Genomic DNA, 18276 nt, shown 5'->3' with positions numbered 1-18276 from the left:
CGCCCTCCGCGCCCCGCCTCGCCCTCCCCGCCCCTCCACGCCCCCCGCCGGCCGCGCGGCTCCTCGGACGGGAAGCAGAGCTGCCGGAGCCCCGAGAGAGAGAGAGAGAGAGAGAGAGAGAGAGAGAGAGAGAGAGAGAGAGAGAGAGAGAGAGAAGAGATTCCGAGCAGGCGGGGGGATGGAGCGGGGGGGAGGATCAACTTTTGACCTGTGTGTGTGTGTGTGTGTGCACGCGTGTGTGCGCGGATGGCCTCGTGAACGCGCCCGCCTGGGGTTCCTCGTTGCGAGCGAGGTACCCTGCAAAGCCCTGCAAAGCCCTGCAAAAGCCCGAGCTGCTGTTGGACCTCCTTCGTGCATCCTCCTCGTAGAACCGTGCACGGCCAGGCGGCAGCAGCGGCGGCAGCAGCGGGGCCTCGCAGCAGCTGCGTGTCGTCCCTACCCCGAGTGGCAACACAAGGGCAGACACAGAGCGACTGGAGTCCAAGGTAGTTAGAGTCCTTCGCCAGCCAGCCGGAGGGCTCCTGCGTATGGACACTTGTTCAAACTCCCCCCCACCCCAACACACACACACACACACACACACACACACACACACACCACCCCTCCTCCCCGAGCCGGTCTGAACACACCAGTGCCTGATTCTGAACAAAAAGAAACAGGCAACCCCAGACAACTTGGGGGTTTGTGATGCGGTTCGCTGTTCATGATTGTTGTCATTGAGGCAATTATTGTTTTACTTAGCCCTGGAAAGGAAAAAAAAATTAAGATAAAGCAAGCAGGGACTTGGAGGTGAGACTTACAGTACATTTTAACAGACTGTTTTGAACGCTAGGTGCTAATGACAGCAGTAATTAAGGGTCCTTCGTAAATCAAGTGGAAAGATTGCAGATTTCATGGACTAGAACTATAGGAAAAACACAGCATTTCACAGTTTGTCATGACCAAAACAAAAACAAGCAAAAATAACAGGCTTACCTTATTGCTAGATATATTTCTTTCTGCGTAAATGAAAGCACAGTAAGTACAATTAAAATTGAATAACTACCATAGAAAGCAATCTCAACTTTCCTTTATCTTTCCAGTTACTGAATATTAAAAACAAAACAAAACTAAGGATCAAATATAATATCCTTGAACCTGGACTTACCTAATCGTATACACATAATTAAAAAAAAATTTTAAATGGAGAAACAGCATTTCTGTGATCAAGGGTAGTACAAAATCTTGATTGTGGGCTATTAATAATAAGGCATTTTGTATTATCTCAGTAAATCTTATAGAATTAGTTTTTAGGGTAAAAATACACCCCAGTTTTCTAAAATAGCCAGGAATAAAAGAACTTTGGATCTCATGCATTAGTCATGAGATCTGATTTAAACCATCTTCATTTCTTGGCATTGCAGATTAGCATAGGATGCTATTTCTAACCTCATAATGTCAGCAATAAGAAGCTATATTTTTCTTCAATTAATCAGGCCTATATGGTAAACTATATCTTTAATATCCCTGGATTATATGGTAAAGCGGGCAGCAAGATATTGATTAATGTGCTGTGAGATTACCTTTAAGTAGTGAAACCAACGTGAGAGAGTCTCTTTCATTGACGCTGCTGTACTATTTCAGAAGACTACTTAGTTAACGTGCAACTTTCTGTGTCGTAACTGCCCCTCCTTGAAGTCTGTTACAAAATTTTACTGAATTAATTCTATAGCGAGAAATCAATTCAGATTCTAAAAACACAGAAAATTGTAAGAAAAAGACATCACAAAGTAGTCTTTGTCTTCTTCACATGTTAACTAAATAATATCTCTATTAATTCAGGAAACACATGGCTTCACTGCAGAGAGGAAGCTATGACTCTGCATTCACGCTAATCTCTCTTCACTATGCTTTAATTCTTATTCCTTCTCCCTCCAAGCATGTGCATCAACCATAAAAGACTATAGTTTGATTTACAGGGTCTTGAGTACTGGGTCTTCAGTTTTGAAACCTGAGTTCTAAAGCTAGCTCTTTCCTGTGGCTCAGAATTTAATTTTTTATTGAGAATTTGGCAATTCTGAAAAAAAAAAAAAAAAAAAAAAGAGGACAACATAGCAGCAAAATGCATTCCTGTCCGGCTCTTTACCTCTCCTATCATGAAGGGAAACCAAAAATACACAAGAATTTGCATCCTTCCCTTTGAGGGCCAACAGGTGGAGGAGCACATTTTGTGGCTTTACCCTAGAGTTCCCCAATGACAAATGGAGCTATTCTTGCACAACTACAGCATAGTTTGCTACTTTGGTGCATGAGTGGACCATACAAAAAAGAAAGGCCGACTCCTCATGGGTGTATGTTCACGTGCGTGTGCACACACACACACAGAGGCACCCGCCTTTCATCTCATCAGGATGGTGGGAATGGCAGCCACAAGCGCCAAGACCAAAATGTAGGGACAGAAAGGACTGTCAAGTTGTGTACTGGGAAACAGGGGAAGAGTCTTTAAGAAAACTGACCTGTGCAGTGGAACTGTGACATATTTGAGGTCAGAAACCCCATCCTAATTGTGCTGGCTGATTAGAAGAAAGAAGCAGGAAGTGAATGAGACTTGCATCTTGAGCAACAGAGTCAAGTCATGCTGAATTAGAGATCTTAATCTGCTCCAGTGACCTTAGAAGAGACAGAAGCTTTCATACTGGCTACTTCTAGACTCTCGTGATATACTCCCACGAGGCTGCCAGCCTTGTTGGTCACCATCCCAAAGAACTCCATGAAAGTCCTAGAGAAGTCCAAGTCCTGGGGAAGCCATATTAGCTCCTTTTCCCTACCATACTCTCCGATAGCAGAACCACCTTTATCTTTTCTTTCAGCCTGCTATGTAGAAAAACTTCTAGATGGGAGCTATGGACACATCATCAGTGCTGTTGGTCTAGAATAGCAAAGAAATCTGAGATGCCATAGCAGTAATGAGAAAGAAAGAAATTATGTGGCTGCCTCCCCAGACTTTGATGATATCTCTTCGAAGGCCAAAAAAAAAAAAAAAGAACGTAATGAATAAGTACCTGTACCAAGTTGTCCTGAGGCTCTGGCTCTGAGCCAAAGTTGGCAGTTCTAAGGAGTTGAACCAGATTCCCTTTTCTTTAGGCCAACGATGCATCATCCTTCTGTGTCCATCTGATAGGACCCAGTGTTCCTGTGTCAAAAAAGAGGTCATTGGGTAGAAACTCCAGCTTAGGTGCCACTTCTGCTTCCCTATTTATGTGGATCATAGGACTCTTTATCACTACACCATAAGAGTACTCTGCTGCGCATCTAAAGGTAAGCAAACCTTTACCCACGGAGTGGGCCCTGGTGGTCCTGAGTTACTAGCAGCAGTGAGTGTGCCATCAACCATCTAGCAAGAGCTATCATATTTCACAATTTCACAAATACAGCTTTGGCCTTCTGTGTGCCAAGAGCCTGTGTTAAGCGCTGTTAATACAGCACAGCACTCGAGAGCCCAACCCCAACCTCAGTGATGACCAACTAGACTCAGAGCAGTAGATGCAGTGGTAGAACTAATATGAAGCGGGTATGAGAACACATCAAGGAGACTTCAAGTGCATACATGGGGCTCTAAAAAGGCTTCCCCAGAACTCACTCCAAACACCCGGCAGGAGAAAGCCGCGCAAAGGTTGGTGGGTGCAGTATGCAGTGAGGAGCTAGGAGACAGCTAGAGCAAGGCTGTTCCAGCAAATCCTCCAGTGGTTCATTCACAGGAGTGTGGGGGTGGGAGGATGTGCTGAGAAACGAGGCTGAGGCTGGGGAGGGCAGCGGGATCCAGGTTGTGCAAGGCCATCCAGAAGTGTAGATGATATCCCTGCAACAATGCTCCCATTGAAAGGATTAAAGCTGATTCACGCTTTTTACTTTGGCAATGCAACAGATGTGTTCATATAGCATTTTCTGTGTTTCTGAAGAAACTGGTTCTATAAAATGTTTCACCAGAAAGGCTCCTGAGCCGAGTAAGTTTAGGAGATGGTACTGTCTCTGTCGAAGATTCATGACCACACTGAAGGCCGCAAGAAATCTTGCAGCAAAACATGTTCAGCTGTGTTTAACCTAGTAATGCCCAAATCCTGTTATAGGCCACAAAATGAAACATATTGGAGAAAGCTCCGAGTAGGAGAGAGCAAAAATCGAAGACAGTTCCAAATCCACTTAAGTTCACAAAGATTGCCTGGGCAGGCAGCCTCTGACAAAGATGCACTCCCTTTACCATCTGCTCTGCCCCATCCCTAGCACCCAGGGCTCAAGGCCTTTCCCCAGTGTTACCCCCTGTGTTGCGCTCTGACCTTGGAGCAGTCAGGAAGTAGCAAGACAAAGGCACAAATCCCAGGAGGGTGGATTTGACCAGCCTTTCTCAGCATTAGCACTTCAAGTGTGCTATATTAATATCTATCTCCAAAAAAAAAAAAATATCTATCTCCATATAATAAACCTCCTTATTAGGGGGAAAGGTCAGCTGTATTTAACTGAAAATCTTAATTATGTAATAGCTTAAAAGATATAGAGTTTCATTACTTTTGAAGCACGTGCTTTGTCTAGTCCAACAATTACTGGCCTCTTGGAGTTATTTTAATAAGCTCCTTCTACCTACTAAACCAATTGTATATAGGAGACATACCCCATGGGCTAGGGGTGTGTCAAAGTACGTTTCCTTAGGTATTTAGATATTTCTAGCAAGACCTTGTACATTATTCATTCTCACTTTGTATTAAGAAAGAAAGTGTTTACTAATCTCTAGACCATGTCACAACTTTTGAGAGGAATATGAATTAATAGGGTTTATTTTCTTATTCATGTATTTTAATATATATATGTATATAATAGTTTTATGGTTATTAGGAGAGAGAACATGCCTCTGGGAGTAATCAACCACATAATAGACTTAACTACCTCTGCACACCTTTTCTACCCTTCCTCTTCTTGAGAACCACTGCCATGATTAGCTTGTCTCTACTAGAGAATTACTAGTTCACAAAGTATTCTTGAATAAAGTCCTTCTCTGTCTGTGTCTCTGCCTCTCCCACTCTCTCTGTGTCTCTCATGAATAAATAAATAAAATCTTTTTTTAAAAAAGTCCTACATTTATAATTATTAACTTAGGTCAGATTTTATACCTATTAAAGACAGACATTCATGTTAATATCAGGAATAAGAAAAAAAAAACCATCAGTCCACATCTGCTTGTTCAGACAAGCAGACAAAATTTTTAAGACCCTTTCATTGCGTTGCACATCTACCTCTACTCTCAGTGCTAAATAATTTTATATAAGGCATCCATCTTGAACAAGGTCTGGCTTCCATGTAAGATATTGAAGACTTTTGAAATTAGGGGAAATGTTGATAAAAATCTTTTATTTATTGAAGGCTTATCAGCAGAAAAGCTATTAACTTTAGAAACAATTATTTAACAAATAAAGAGCTGAATAATTGTACTTTCTTGTAAGCATTTGTTGGTGATCAGCAAGAGCATAGGATATAATTTTAATGGTCAGCATTTATTGAAAACTGGCTCTTGGAGCCCATGGGTGGCTCAGTCGGTTAGGTACCTGCCTTTGGCTCAGATCATGATCCCAGGATACTGGGATCAAGCCCCATGCCAGGCTCTCTGCTCAGTGGGGAGCCTCCTTCTCTCTCCCCTCTGCCTGCCACTCCCCACATCTGCTCTCTCTCTCTCTGTCAAATAAATGAATAAAATCTTTAAGAAAAAGGAAAAGAAACCCGGCTCTCTTTCAGGTTCGATTATTTTCCCCACTTCATTAGTGAAGAAACTGAAGCACAGAGAACTTAACTTTCCCCAAACTAATCCCCACAGATTAAAGGTAGCAGAGTCTGAATTCAAACCCAGACCTTCTGACCCCAGAGCACAGGTTATTGAAGGAGCATGACATGGAAATAGGTTCCTAAGGTCCTTTCTATGAGACTAAAATTACTGTGTTTTACCTAGATCTCACTTTAGCAGAGGCATGTTGTTGTAGTTGAGGAGGGACTCAGCTCAGGAGCCTTTCTTCCAGAAAGCTGTCTTTCCCCCTTGCTTCCTCAGCCCCCGTTCTAGGTTAGCCAGTCCCTCGGTGTTCTGCAAATTGTGACCGTTGCCCCATCTTGGCACTTACCTGAGCACATTGTACTAATAACTGTCCCTTTACTTGTTTACCTCTCACTTGTGTTCTGTTGGTCTTTGGCCCTAGCCCAGAGCCTGGCTAGGACAGAGCTCCGTAGCAGTGTTTGAGGAGTGAGTGTTTGGGAAAGAGCAAACAATTCACAATTCACCAAAGTTACAAAATTGGAAAGGGAGTCGTGACCAGTCCTGAATTATTGTCCCAGAGGAGAGAAATACTGTGCTGCCGTTTTGTAAGAACCATTTGGATGCAATATAAGAAAATCAAAGTATGATGTGATCTATTTTTCAAGATGCTGTTTCTTTGGGGTTTGAGGTAGTTTATAAATCGGCTTGAAGAAGCTCAGGGGCGGAAGGCAGATGAGAGTCGATCCAGCCTCTCACAGATCCTCTCACTGCACCCTGCTGTCAGGGTGCCAGGGGAAAGGGCTCACATTAATCCTACACCCATGGCTGTGTGTCAGGGACTAGGCCAGGCTTTTTTCATACGTTCACCAGCCTAATCTCAGCAACTCTAGAAGGTATGTAAACCAGAGTTGGCCAAAATGTGCCTTTAACAGGAATTCAACTATATGCTCTCATTGTGTGTGTGTGTGTGTGTGTGTGTGTGTGTGTGTGTATGTGTGACAGCTACTTCATCTGCACTAAAAAAAGAAACAGTGAAGGGAACTATTTTAGAGTAGCTGAGAGTCAGTAGAGGGCTGTACCAAATCATGTATACTTATTTTACTTCATGGATAATGTCTTAAGATAATTGCACCTCGTGCCTGAGTACAATGTAACTTCACCATATTATGGTGAAGACTCCAATTTTATGATTGAGAAAATGAAGTCTTAAAGAGTTTATATAACTTGTATTCAAATCAGCCCTCAAGCCCCTGTCTTACGCCCCTGTCCAGAAGCCCCTTGAGTCGTTTTCTTGCTGTTCTATGGGGCTTGTAGCCCTGTCTCTACTCTTGTCATCCATTCAGCAAATATTTATTGACTATTGGCAAGTCCTGTGATAGGTGCAAGGGATGCATATTTGAACAGAAACGTTTTCCTCTCCAAGGGAGCTACAGGAAATGTAAATCACACAACAGGCTGACATGAGAGGAGTATCGTCAGCTCTTGATTGACCGGAGCTTGAGGGAGGGTTAGGAAAAGATTTGTCACAGTTAAAACAAAACTAGTGAGAAGGGGACTGGAAAAAACTGTTAACCTAGGCTTAGTTGGAGTTACACCTGGTATTAAGGAGAAGTTTCCCATCCTCTCCATGCCATCCAAATGGTAGGCGACAATAAGGTAGAAGAGTTGAAGAACACAAAGCCTCACTTTCATTGTCTGATGGAAAATTGCACAAAGCTACCTGTTTAATGGCTTCATCTTGTCTGTTCCTCAGCCGTGCTCCCTTTTTAACATTGGAACAGAGCCTAGGCAGCATCAGTTTGTCTCTGAGCAAACTACATTCTTCACTGTTACTCTAGTAGACAGTTCAGGTCAGCAGTTTTTAAGCCATGTTGAGCCCTGAGAATTCCCCAGAGGGCCTCAGGGGCTGCTGCTGTATGGTTGGGGGAGGAATGATTGGGTCTTGGCCACTCTTTAACCCAACTGCCTTCCTTTCCAACTTGGAGTAAAATTTCCTTTGAATAAAGGGTTCCACAGCTAAAAAGAATTTGAAAATAGTTCTGTGTTTCATCTTATTTTTGCTGGCAAACTCTCCCTCCCTCCCCCAGCCAACCCACACCCTCTAATCCATACATACTATCATTTCATTCTCTTCTCAGTGTCACTAAACCCCAGGTCACGTTGGCTCAGAATCAGTTAACTTTGGCTCCAAAGTTTAATGATCCACTTGCTAAATGTCAGCTTCATCAAATTTCTATACATTCCTCCCAGCCGGGCAGGTTTAAGAACGGCCCCAACTAAGTTTGCAACGAGATGGAGAAAACTGTTTTTCTAGAACTCCAACTGGGTAGTGTTATGCATGCTCAGAAGGAACACTAGGATTATCGGCCTGGAATAGTGGTGGGGTGGAGTTTACGAGACCCCAGAGTCATGCAAAGGTAGACAGTTGATAATCTGCGTGCTAACAAGGGTGTGTCTTGGTGTCACCAGGTTTTTGTCCTACTGAGTGGGGCGTCATGCAAGTTTTGGACAGTGGAGGGGAGACAGCTACTGGTGATGGAAGCTTTTCTGCTAACTCTGTTTCTCCTAAATGCCAAATAAAGTGATTTCAAAGGCTCCAAATGATTAACCTACCCAGGTCATTCATATGCTTTGGAATAGTCTTGCCTCAGATTATATGCAGGCCTTTGGTGAGACCAGAAAATAATCAAATGCAAAATGTGACAACTTGGGGATCAGTGTATTAGTTACCTAATAATCTCCCATGAGATTCAAAACAAAGATCTCAGCTTTGGCTACAATGCCCTTCATTGCCTCTGTGTCCCCTCCTGCCAACTCTCTGTTAAAGAAAATCTTCAGCATGGGATAAGTAAAAAAAAAAAAGTCTGTAATACCTCAGCTGCCATAAGGAACAGACCTGGATGAAGTAATGTCTGCCGGGGACAGTGGAAGTTCACTGATCCAATTCCGCTCACCATCCATGGATGAGTAACTGACAGATGTTGCAAAAAGACAAGAAGACAAGGCTGATTGGCAAGGGGCAGGAGTCTACCCAACCTTAAAATAGAAACAGTGTGGCATCTGTTGGTTAAAATAAAGTTCCAACCATGGACATTTTGCAGGTTGATGTTATATAGACTTATAGTCATTAAAAACTTTTTTTCTCCACAAAAAGCACTATTTTTTTTTTAACTCTGTTAATCCACCCGAAGTATTGCATTGTTGTTTTGGCCTTCTCGATTACCATACCTGTGTCATCTGGTAACAGAACACCTATACCTCTTCCAAACCCTCCTACCTACATTCTCAGCCCATGAAGTTTGCAGAGGGAAGGGGAGACCAAACTCTTCTCCTGGCTCCAGGGGCAGGTTGGTCACCCAGGTCACCTTCCTCTTGATAACAGTGATTCAAAGATGGTCATGTGACCAAGGCTGGTCCAGTTAAAGCTTTCTCTGGGAATTTTGCTGGAATTACCAGAAAAGGAACAGTTTCTCCTTCAGAGATCTTGGAAGTCAAGGACAATATAAACTTGGAGCTGCCTGGGGCCAGCTTTGATATAATAGGGACACAGTCTGAAAATAAAGCCAACTGAGAAGAAAGCAGAGCCAAGAAATGGACATAGTTCTCATGGCACCATTTCTGTCCTGGATCCAGTTGGGTCTAGAGCCAGGATACCCTGGAACTTCCAATTATGTGAGCCAATAATTCTCCCTTCTCCTACATTTTCCTTCTTTCCTTCCCTCCTTCCTTCCATTCTCTCAACTGTGTGTGTGTGTCTGTGTGGTGTGATCGACACATCCATCAGTTAGGGCCGGTTGAATAAATAATATTATATCCAAATAATGAGATATATGCAATCATGAAAAAGGCTCATGTAAAGCTACATATGAATCATTGCATTATTTATTCTAGATAAAAATAAGTGAAAACAACTGAAACTCTCATTGGGAGATGCGATAAATTAAGTATATTATATCCATACACTCAAATAAGCAACTGTTAAAATGAGTCATACGTAGCTAATTGATTGACATTAAAAGATGGTCATGACATATTGTTGATTATAAAAAGCAGGTTATGAAACAAGTTACAAAAACATTCTTATTTTTAAAAAGTATGTAATTTGGGGTAAGCAAATCTAGCAAACTCTGAAACCTAAACATTATTACCCCGGGATTTTACATGCTTTTTTCCCATCATTTATTTTCTTTATTGCTTTAATTGTAAATGTATATACTAGAGAGAGAAAAAGAAAACTTTCTATTTTCTACAAAAAAGAAAAATTGAGAAAGGAAGAAAGGAAAGGAGGGAGAATCTGAAGAGAAGTGTGAATGGGAGCATCTATTGTTTGAACTTTGCCTAAACAATTCAGGAAGATTCAGGGAGAAGGTTATACCATCTCATGAATCTTCAAAAAGGTATTTTCCAGGTGGACAGATGAGAAGAGAGCATCCAGAAGGATGAACCAGGAAAGGTGAAGTTTCAAAAAACTAAGAAGCCATTATATGTTAAGGAATAAGTTTTCTCGTATAGCTGGGTCAGTAAATTAGCAGTTTAATCTTAATAACTAGGACAGAGTCAAAGTCGATGTTAACACAAGAAATTTCATATCAGGATTATGTATGGGATGTACAAGGGAAAAGAAAAATACAGTATCTCAAGGACACTGGTCTCTATACCCAATTGTTGACCCATATCTCTCTTTTTGAGGTCCACTGACTATTTCTAACTTACCACGTTCAAAGCAAAACTCCTGTTCTCCTCTACAAATCTGCTCCTCCTCTAGAGTGGTTAATTTTGTATGTCAACTTGACTGGGCCATGGGGTGTCCGGATATTTGACTAAATATCACTCGAAGTGTTTCTTTGAGAGTGTTTTTGGATACAATTAACATTTTAAAATGATTTTATTTATTTGAGAGAGAAGAGAGCATGCACAGGGGCAGGGGTTGAGGGGCAGAGGGAGGGGGAGAAGTAGATTCCCCACTAAGCAGGGAGCACAATGCAGGACTCTGTCCCAGGACCCTGCGATCATGACCTGAGCTGAAGGTAGAGGCTTAACCCACTGAGCCACCCAGGTGCATCCATCTGGATGCCATTAACATTTAAATCAATAGACAGAAAAGCAGATTATGGTCCTCAAGGTGGGTGGACCTCATCCAATCAGCTAAAGACCCGAATAGGACAAAAAGGCTGGGCCCCCTATAAGTAAGAGAGAATCCCTCCTGCCTTCATGTCAGAACATTGGATTTCTTTCCCTGCCTTCACATTTGAATTGAAATACATTAGCCCTTCCCGGGTCCTGAGCTGCTGGCCTTGGGACTGAAACTACATCATCAGCTCTTCTGAGCCCACAGTTGGCCAATTTGCCCTGCGGATCCTGAGGCTTATCAGCCTCATAATCATGTGAGCCAACTCCTCATAACAGATTTCTTTCTCTATGTTTATATACATCCTATTGATTCTGTTTCTCTGGAGTTCCCTGACAAATACATTCTTCCTTTCCCTGTAAAAGAAAAAAATGGTTAAATGAGTTTACTAGTACGTCAAGAAGAAGAACCTTGGGGTCATCCTTGACTCTCCTTTCTTTCACACTGAAGGTCCATTCAAGGTAAACCATGTCAGCGCTGCCTTTCCAACACACCCAGAACCTGAACCTGACTGCTGCTTATCATGCCTCCTATACCATCGTGGCCTAAACTTCCATCATCTCTCATCTGGCCCAATGCCGTTGCATCCTTCCCGGTCTTCCTGCTTCCGGCCCTGCCTCTTTAAAGTCGACTGTCTGCACAGAAGCCACGATGGTGCCCCTTCCCAACAGGTCAGATCACGTCCAGCCTCTGCTCAAAACCCACTAACGGTTCCCATCTGATTCAGGGTAAAGTCTGCTGTCCTCCTCGGGGCCTCTGCACGACCTGGCTGCCCCTGCTGCCTTACTGGCTCTGTCATCGGCCACCCCTAGGTCACTGCTTCCTTGCCTCCTTGCCTATTTTTTTCTCTTTCTTTTTCTTTCTTTCTTCCTTCTTCTTCTTCAGGACTTCACTCTGTTGAAATACTCTTCCTAGCTATCCAGTGTGTCCCTCAGACCTTCTCTGCCGCCTCGTATGAAATAATCTTCTCCACCTCCCTACGTCCTCTTACTCTTCTTTGAGGCATGTTTCACCAGCCAATGTACAGTGCATCTTATTTTATCCTCTGAGACTCCTCCTAGAACATGAAGCCCATGAAAGCAGACGGCTGCCTTACTTTGGTATCCTCTGCACATGGAGCAGAGGCCGGCATGCAAGGGCGACTCAATACCTGTTTGCTGATTAATTAAATTTCTTTCTATACATTGAACGAAACAAAATACTTTCGATGTGGTTACGGTTAACAGTTATTGGTCACATACTATATATCGGGCGCTATGCCATGCTTCTTACATAAATTAACTCCTTTAGTTCTCACAACAGTCCTCGGGGGCTCAGAGCATTTTCTGAATGAGAAAGTGAGGCAGGAATGACTTTACTAAAGTCACGTGCTGATAAGGTGTGGAACCTGGATTCCGGCCCAGGCCAGGCTCCAGAGACCACACTCAACTGCCAGGGTCTCCCCTTCAGAACATACTTCCTGCAAATGCATTAAGAGACACTGAAGAAGCAAGCAAGGATGAAAAAGACTATCCCCTAAATGTATTCTTCAAGGATAAAAAAAAAAAAAAAAAGTTTCCCACCATATAGTATGTCACCAGTTCACAGCGAAACAGCACAGCAGAGAGTAAACACACAGTGAAAAGCTCAGGGGACTCCCCTGCAGTTCACACTGTGGCAGCTTTGAAGCAATTTGGTAGAAACTAACAAGGTAACAGCAAAGGCTTGCTTGAAAACCTTTTTCGGGTTACACATACATGGTTAAGTTGGTAGGAGCATCACCAGCCCATTTGAAGAGGCACACAGTCCTTTTTTACCCTTGTAAACTTCTTCACGTGTGTATTCAACAAATATTTACAAGCACCATTAGGTGTCAGGCACAGTTCTGGGCACTGGACATATAGAAATACCTCCTTTCATGAGCCTTCGTCCCCATTTGGAATCAAGTGGAGCTTACATATCGTAGTGACTTGGAGCTAAGCTGTATAGTCAGACTTGGGTACAAATCCCAGCCCTGCTGCTCCTGGTTACATGATCCCCAGCAAGTTACATAACTTGTCTAAATCTGTTTGTCTATAAAATGGAGGCAATGTTGATAATCAGATCTACCGCACAATTAGTTTATTTGAGGGATAAAATGAGGTTACCCGATACACCCCAAGCATTCGGAAATATGCTACCTGTGATGGTGAGAGTGGACCTGTAAAATCCTTGTGATTTTAAAAAGGTTTTGTATGTACGATGAATTTAAAGTTTCCCTAAGTTTTCCCACTAGACTCAGTTTCTCGTTAGTGACAAGATGTTGTTCAAATTTTAGTGTCTTAAAAGCGTGCACGTTCAGTCCACATTTTCAACCAGAATGCTAAATTTTGTGATGAAGTCATAGGGCCTTACACTCACAGTTAGACATCATAATGTGACTATTAAAAGAACTCTGATTCATTAATTCATTCATTCTTTTCTCCTTCTGGGGTTATCTGGGAAAACTGCCCATTTGCAGAGAGCTCCTTTGGCTATCTTCCTTTACTTTGCAGAGCCCTCAAAACCAAGTTCTTAAGTACCTCATAATGGTTCCATGAGATTGTTGATTTTGCTTATAACATGTCAGAAGTAACAATTCTTATACTACTAAAAAACTCATTACAAAGTATAAGGGATATCTCAGGTGGTTTCTGAATGGACTAAATATTCATATTTATTTACAGGCTCTTCTGCTTTCGTGGACATTAGACCAGGAACTTAAAACCATAAATTCTAATCCTAGGCCTGACACCAATGAACTGTTTGATCTTGACTTCATTGGTATTTTGGTGTTTACCTATCTGTATCAGAAAACAATTATCCGGGGCACCTGGGTGGCTTAGCTGGTTGCATATCTGACTCTGGATTTCAGCGCAGGTCATTATCTCAGTGTCCTGCAATCAAGCCCCCAGTTGGGCTCCACACTCAGTGGGGAGTCGGCTTGAGGATTATCTCTCCCCTTCTCCCTCTGCCTTTGCCGCTGCTCGTGCTGCCTCAAATAAATAAATAAATAAATAAATAATTTTTTTTTTAAAAAAGAAAGGTATTGTCTATATCATCTCCAACTCTAAGATTCTACACTTGCCCATAAATAAAGCTAATCAAGAAATCTATCCCCCCGTGGTCCATGGAACCGAACGTGAGGACACAGGGACCTATTAAGGAACAGAGGAGCACAGGGGCTCTTGCATTTCAAGTTGTAATCCGCAGACAATAAGACAGTAATAAGGGCTACAGGAATAAAATTCATACATTTTCAAGCATAAAGATATATAATAGCTGCATACATTTTCTTGAGAAATGTGTGAATAATATTGAGCATTTAAAACCTATTGAAAAAAAAAGAAAAAATAAATAAAAAATAAAACCTATTGAATGTGCAAGTGCTGATAGACCTAATCCCGTGTACAAAAAGTTGGAAACTAAGGCTTTCTTTGTTGGTTGTGCAGTGACTCTAACCAATCCCATGGTGCTTTTGAGTTACAATCAATATTAGATTTGAGACTCAGTTCAGACCCGCACTTCAGAGGGGGCCGGTCTTCAGATGACAAGTTATCGCCTGGCACATAACTTTTTGAGGACTTTGGGAGCCTTTGAGATAAAAGGGACACATTGAGTCTGAGCTCCCAATGAAACAGAATTAACAAAATGTCCTAGCTTAAAACCATTTCACCCTTTGAAAACAAAAGAGCTCCTCCAGGACAATTGGCTATATATTTTGCAGATTGAAAGGGATCACTGAGTAAATGTTCTGGTGCTAACATCCTCCTGGTGAGGAAAATGCTTACCAGCATTCCTTTGGACTCTGCAAGTCGGGCTCCTTGCACAGAAGAATGAGTCTGAGGTGTTTTCTGAAGGGAGGTTGGAGACAGCTTGTTAGAGCTGTGGCTAAGCCAGTAGTATTCTGAATCCATTGAGCTCTTTTCTGTTTCTTTTTAATATTGCAATGAATCATTTATTCATAGAATTTTGAATAAATAGACATATTTTCTCTAGTAAACTTTTAAATAAAAGAGCCCTCAAATTCATTTACTTTAAAAATGTAAACATTTTTTAGTTGATATAACATCTATCACATAACCCATTTTCATAAAGTAGGATTATTAATGTCATTACTTAATTTAAAAGTCTTATCTTGGGGCACCCTGGTGGCTTAGTGGTTGCGCATCTGCCTTTGGCTCAGGGTATGATACCAGGGTCCCAGGATCAAGTCCCACATGGGACTCCCCACAGGGAGCCTGCTTCTCCCTCTGCTTGTGTCTCTGCCTCTCTCTGTGTGTCTCTCATGAATAAATAAATAAAATCTTTAAAAAATAAAAGTCTTACCATTTTTTACTGTAATCTCATATGTATATATATTTTTTAAATTTATTTTTAAATTTTTTAATTTAAATTCTAATAATTAACATACAGTGTATTATTAGTTTCAGAGGTAGAGGTCAGTGATTCGTCAGTCCTGTATAACACCCCATGCTCATTACATCATGTGCCCTCCTTAATGACTCTGTTACCCAGTTACCCAATCCTGCAACCCCCTTCCTCCCCAACACGCTGTTTTGTTTCCTATGATTAAGAGTCTCTTAATGGTTTCTCTTCCTTTCTAATTCCATCTTGTTTTATTTTTTCTTCTTCCCCTATAATCCTGTTTTATTTCTTAAATACCACATATGAATGAGACCATATGATAATTGTCCTTCTCTGATTGACTTATTTCACTTTACATAATACCCTCTAGTTCCATCCACATTGTTGCAAATGGCAAGCCATTTTTTTTTCATGGCTGAGTAGTATTCTATTGTATACATGTACCACATCTTCTTTATCCATTCATCTGTCGATGGACAACTGGGCTCTTTCCATAATTTGGCTATTGTGGACATTGCTGTTATAAACATTGGGGTGCAGGTGCCCCTTCAGGTCACTACATTTGTATTTTTGGGGTAAATCCCTTGTAGTACAATTGGTCGCTGGTAGGGCAGCTCTATTTTCAACTTCTTGAGGAACCTCCGTACTATTTTCCAGAGTGGCCGCACCAGCGTGCATTCTCACCAACAGTGTTGAGAGGGTTCCTCTTTCTCTGCATCCTTGCCAACATCTGTCATTTCCTGACATTAATTTTAGCCATTCTGACAGGTGTGAGGTGATATCTCATTGTGGTTTTGATTTGCATTTCCCTGATGCTGAGTGATGTTGAGTATTTTTTCATGTGTCTGTTGGCCATATGTATGTCTTTGGAGAAATGTCTGTTCATGTCTTCTGCTCATTTCTTGATTGGATTTTTTTTTTGGGGGGGAGTGTTGAGTTTGATAAGTTTTTTATAGGTTTTGGATACCAGCCCTTTATCTGAAAAGATTATTGCAAGTGTCTTCTCCCATTCTGTAGGCTGTATTTTGGTTTTATCGACTGTTTGCTTTGCTGTCTAAAAGCTTTTTATTTTGATAAGTCTCAAAAGTTAATTTTTGCCTTTGTTTCCCTTGCCTTTGGAGACAGATCATGCAAAAGTTGCTGTGGCCATGGTCACAGAGGTTGCTGCCTGTGTTCTTCTCTAGGATTTTGATGGATTCCTGTCTCACATGTAGGTTTTTCATCCATTTTGAGTCTATTTTTGTGTATAGAAATGCAACTGATTTCTGTGTATTGATTTTATATCCTGCCACATCGCCGAATTCCTGTATGAGTTCTAGCAATTTCGGGGTGGAGTCTTTTGAGTTTTCCACAAAGAGTATCATGTCATCTGTGAAGAGTGAGATTTTACTTCTTTGCCAATTCAGATGCCTTTTATTTCTTTTTATTGTCTGACTGCTGAGGCTACGACTTCTAGTACTACGTTGAACAACAGTGGTTGAGCGTGAATGCCCCTGTCATGTTCTTGACCTTAGGGGAAAAGCTGTTTTTCCCCATTGACAATGATATTCGCTGTGGGCTTTTTATAGATGGCTTTTATGATATTGAGATATGTTCCCTCTATCCCTACACTGTGAAAAATTTTAATCAAGAAAGGATGCCCTGGGTGGCGCAGCGGTTTAGCGCCTGCCTTTGGCCCAGGGCGCGATCCTGGAGACCCGGGATCGAATCCCACATCGGGCTCCCGGTGCATGGAGCCTGCTTCTCCCTCTGCCTGTGTCTCTGCCTCTCTCTCTCTCTGTGACTATCATAAATAAATAAAAATTAAAAAAAAAAGAAAGGATGCTGTACTTTGTCAAGTGCTTTTTCTGTATCTATTGGGAGGATCATATAATTCTTGTCTTTTTATTCATGTAGTATATCATGTTGATTGAGTTGCAGATGTTGAACCACCCTTGCAGCCCAGGAATAAATCCCAGTTGGTCGTGGTGAATAATCCTTTTAATGTACTGTTGTATCCTATTGGCTAGTATCTTGGTGAGAATTTTTGCATCCATGTTCATTAGGGATATTGGTCTGTAATTCTCCTCTTTGGTGGGGTCTTTAGTTTTGGGATCAAGGTAATGCTGACCTCATAGAATTAGTTTTGGAAGCTTTCCTTCCACTTTTATTTTTTGAAAGAGCTTCAGAAGAATAAGTATTAATTCTTCAATTTCCTTGCTGGTTATGGGTCTGTTCAGGTTTTCTGTTTCAGTTTTGGTAGTTTATACGTCTCTAGGAATGCACCCGTTTCTTCCAGATCATCTAATTTGTTGCATATAGTTGCTCATAATATGTTCTTATAATTGTGTTTCTTCAGTGTCGGTTGCGATCTCTTGTCTTTCATTTATGATTTTATTTATTTGGGTCCTCTCTCTTTTTGTTTTGATAAGTCTGGCCAGGGGTTTATCAATCTTATTAATTCTTTCAAAGAACCAGCTCCTAGTTTCATTGATCTGTTCTACTGTTCTTTGGGTTTCTATTTCATTGGTTTCTACTTTAGTCTTTATTAATTCTCTTCTCCTGCTGGATTTAGGCTTTATTTGCTGTTCTTTCCCTAGCTCCTTTAGGTGTAAGGTTAAGTTGTATATTTGAGAACTTTCTTGTTTCTTGAGAAAGGCTTGTATACGTTCCTGTTAGGACCACCTTTGCTGCATCCCAAAAGTTTTGAACAGTTGTATTTTCATTTTCATTTGTTTCCATGAAATTTTTTTAATTCTTCTTTAATTTCCTGGTTGACCCATTCATTCTTTAGTAGGATGCTCTTTAGCCTCCAAGTGTTTGAGTTCCTTCCAAATTTCCTCTTATGATTGAATTCCAGCTTCAAAGCATTGTGGTCTAAAAATATGCAGGGAGTGATCCCAATCTTTTGGTACTGGTTGAGACCTTATTTGGGACCCAGTATGTGATCTATTCCAGAGAATGTTCCATGTGGACTCAAGAAGAATGTGTATTCTGTGCCTCTTGGACTTCATTGCCTGCTTCCTTCCCCAGA

General features: G+C 41.5%; 1 protein-coding gene across 1 annotated transcript in view; it reads right to left on the bottom strand.

The window, feature by feature from the left end:
- MAML3 (mastermind like transcriptional coactivator 3) overlaps positions 1 to 18276 on the bottom strand; it is a 472489-nt gene that overhangs the window by 407168 nt on the left and 47045 nt on the right. Inside the window, exons 4-6 of the mRNA XM_072788292.1 lie at positions 14687 to 14749; positions 8644 to 8741; positions 3042 to 3172 (exon numbers count right to left, since the gene is read on the bottom strand). The gene's annotated coding sequence lies outside the window, so the exon portion shown is untranslated. The remainder of the gene's footprint in view (positions 1 to 3041; positions 3173 to 8643; positions 8742 to 14686; positions 14750 to 18276) is intronic.

The sequence above is a fragment of the Canis lupus genome, chromosome 20, assembly GCF_048164855.1.
Source record: "Canis lupus baileyi chromosome 20, mCanLup2.hap1, whole genome shotgun sequence".
Classification (NCBI taxonomy): domain Eukaryota; kingdom Metazoa; phylum Chordata; class Mammalia; order Carnivora; family Canidae; genus Canis; species Canis lupus.
Note: the sequence above shows the minus strand (reverse complement) of the source record. Positions and strands in the feature narration are given on the sequence as shown.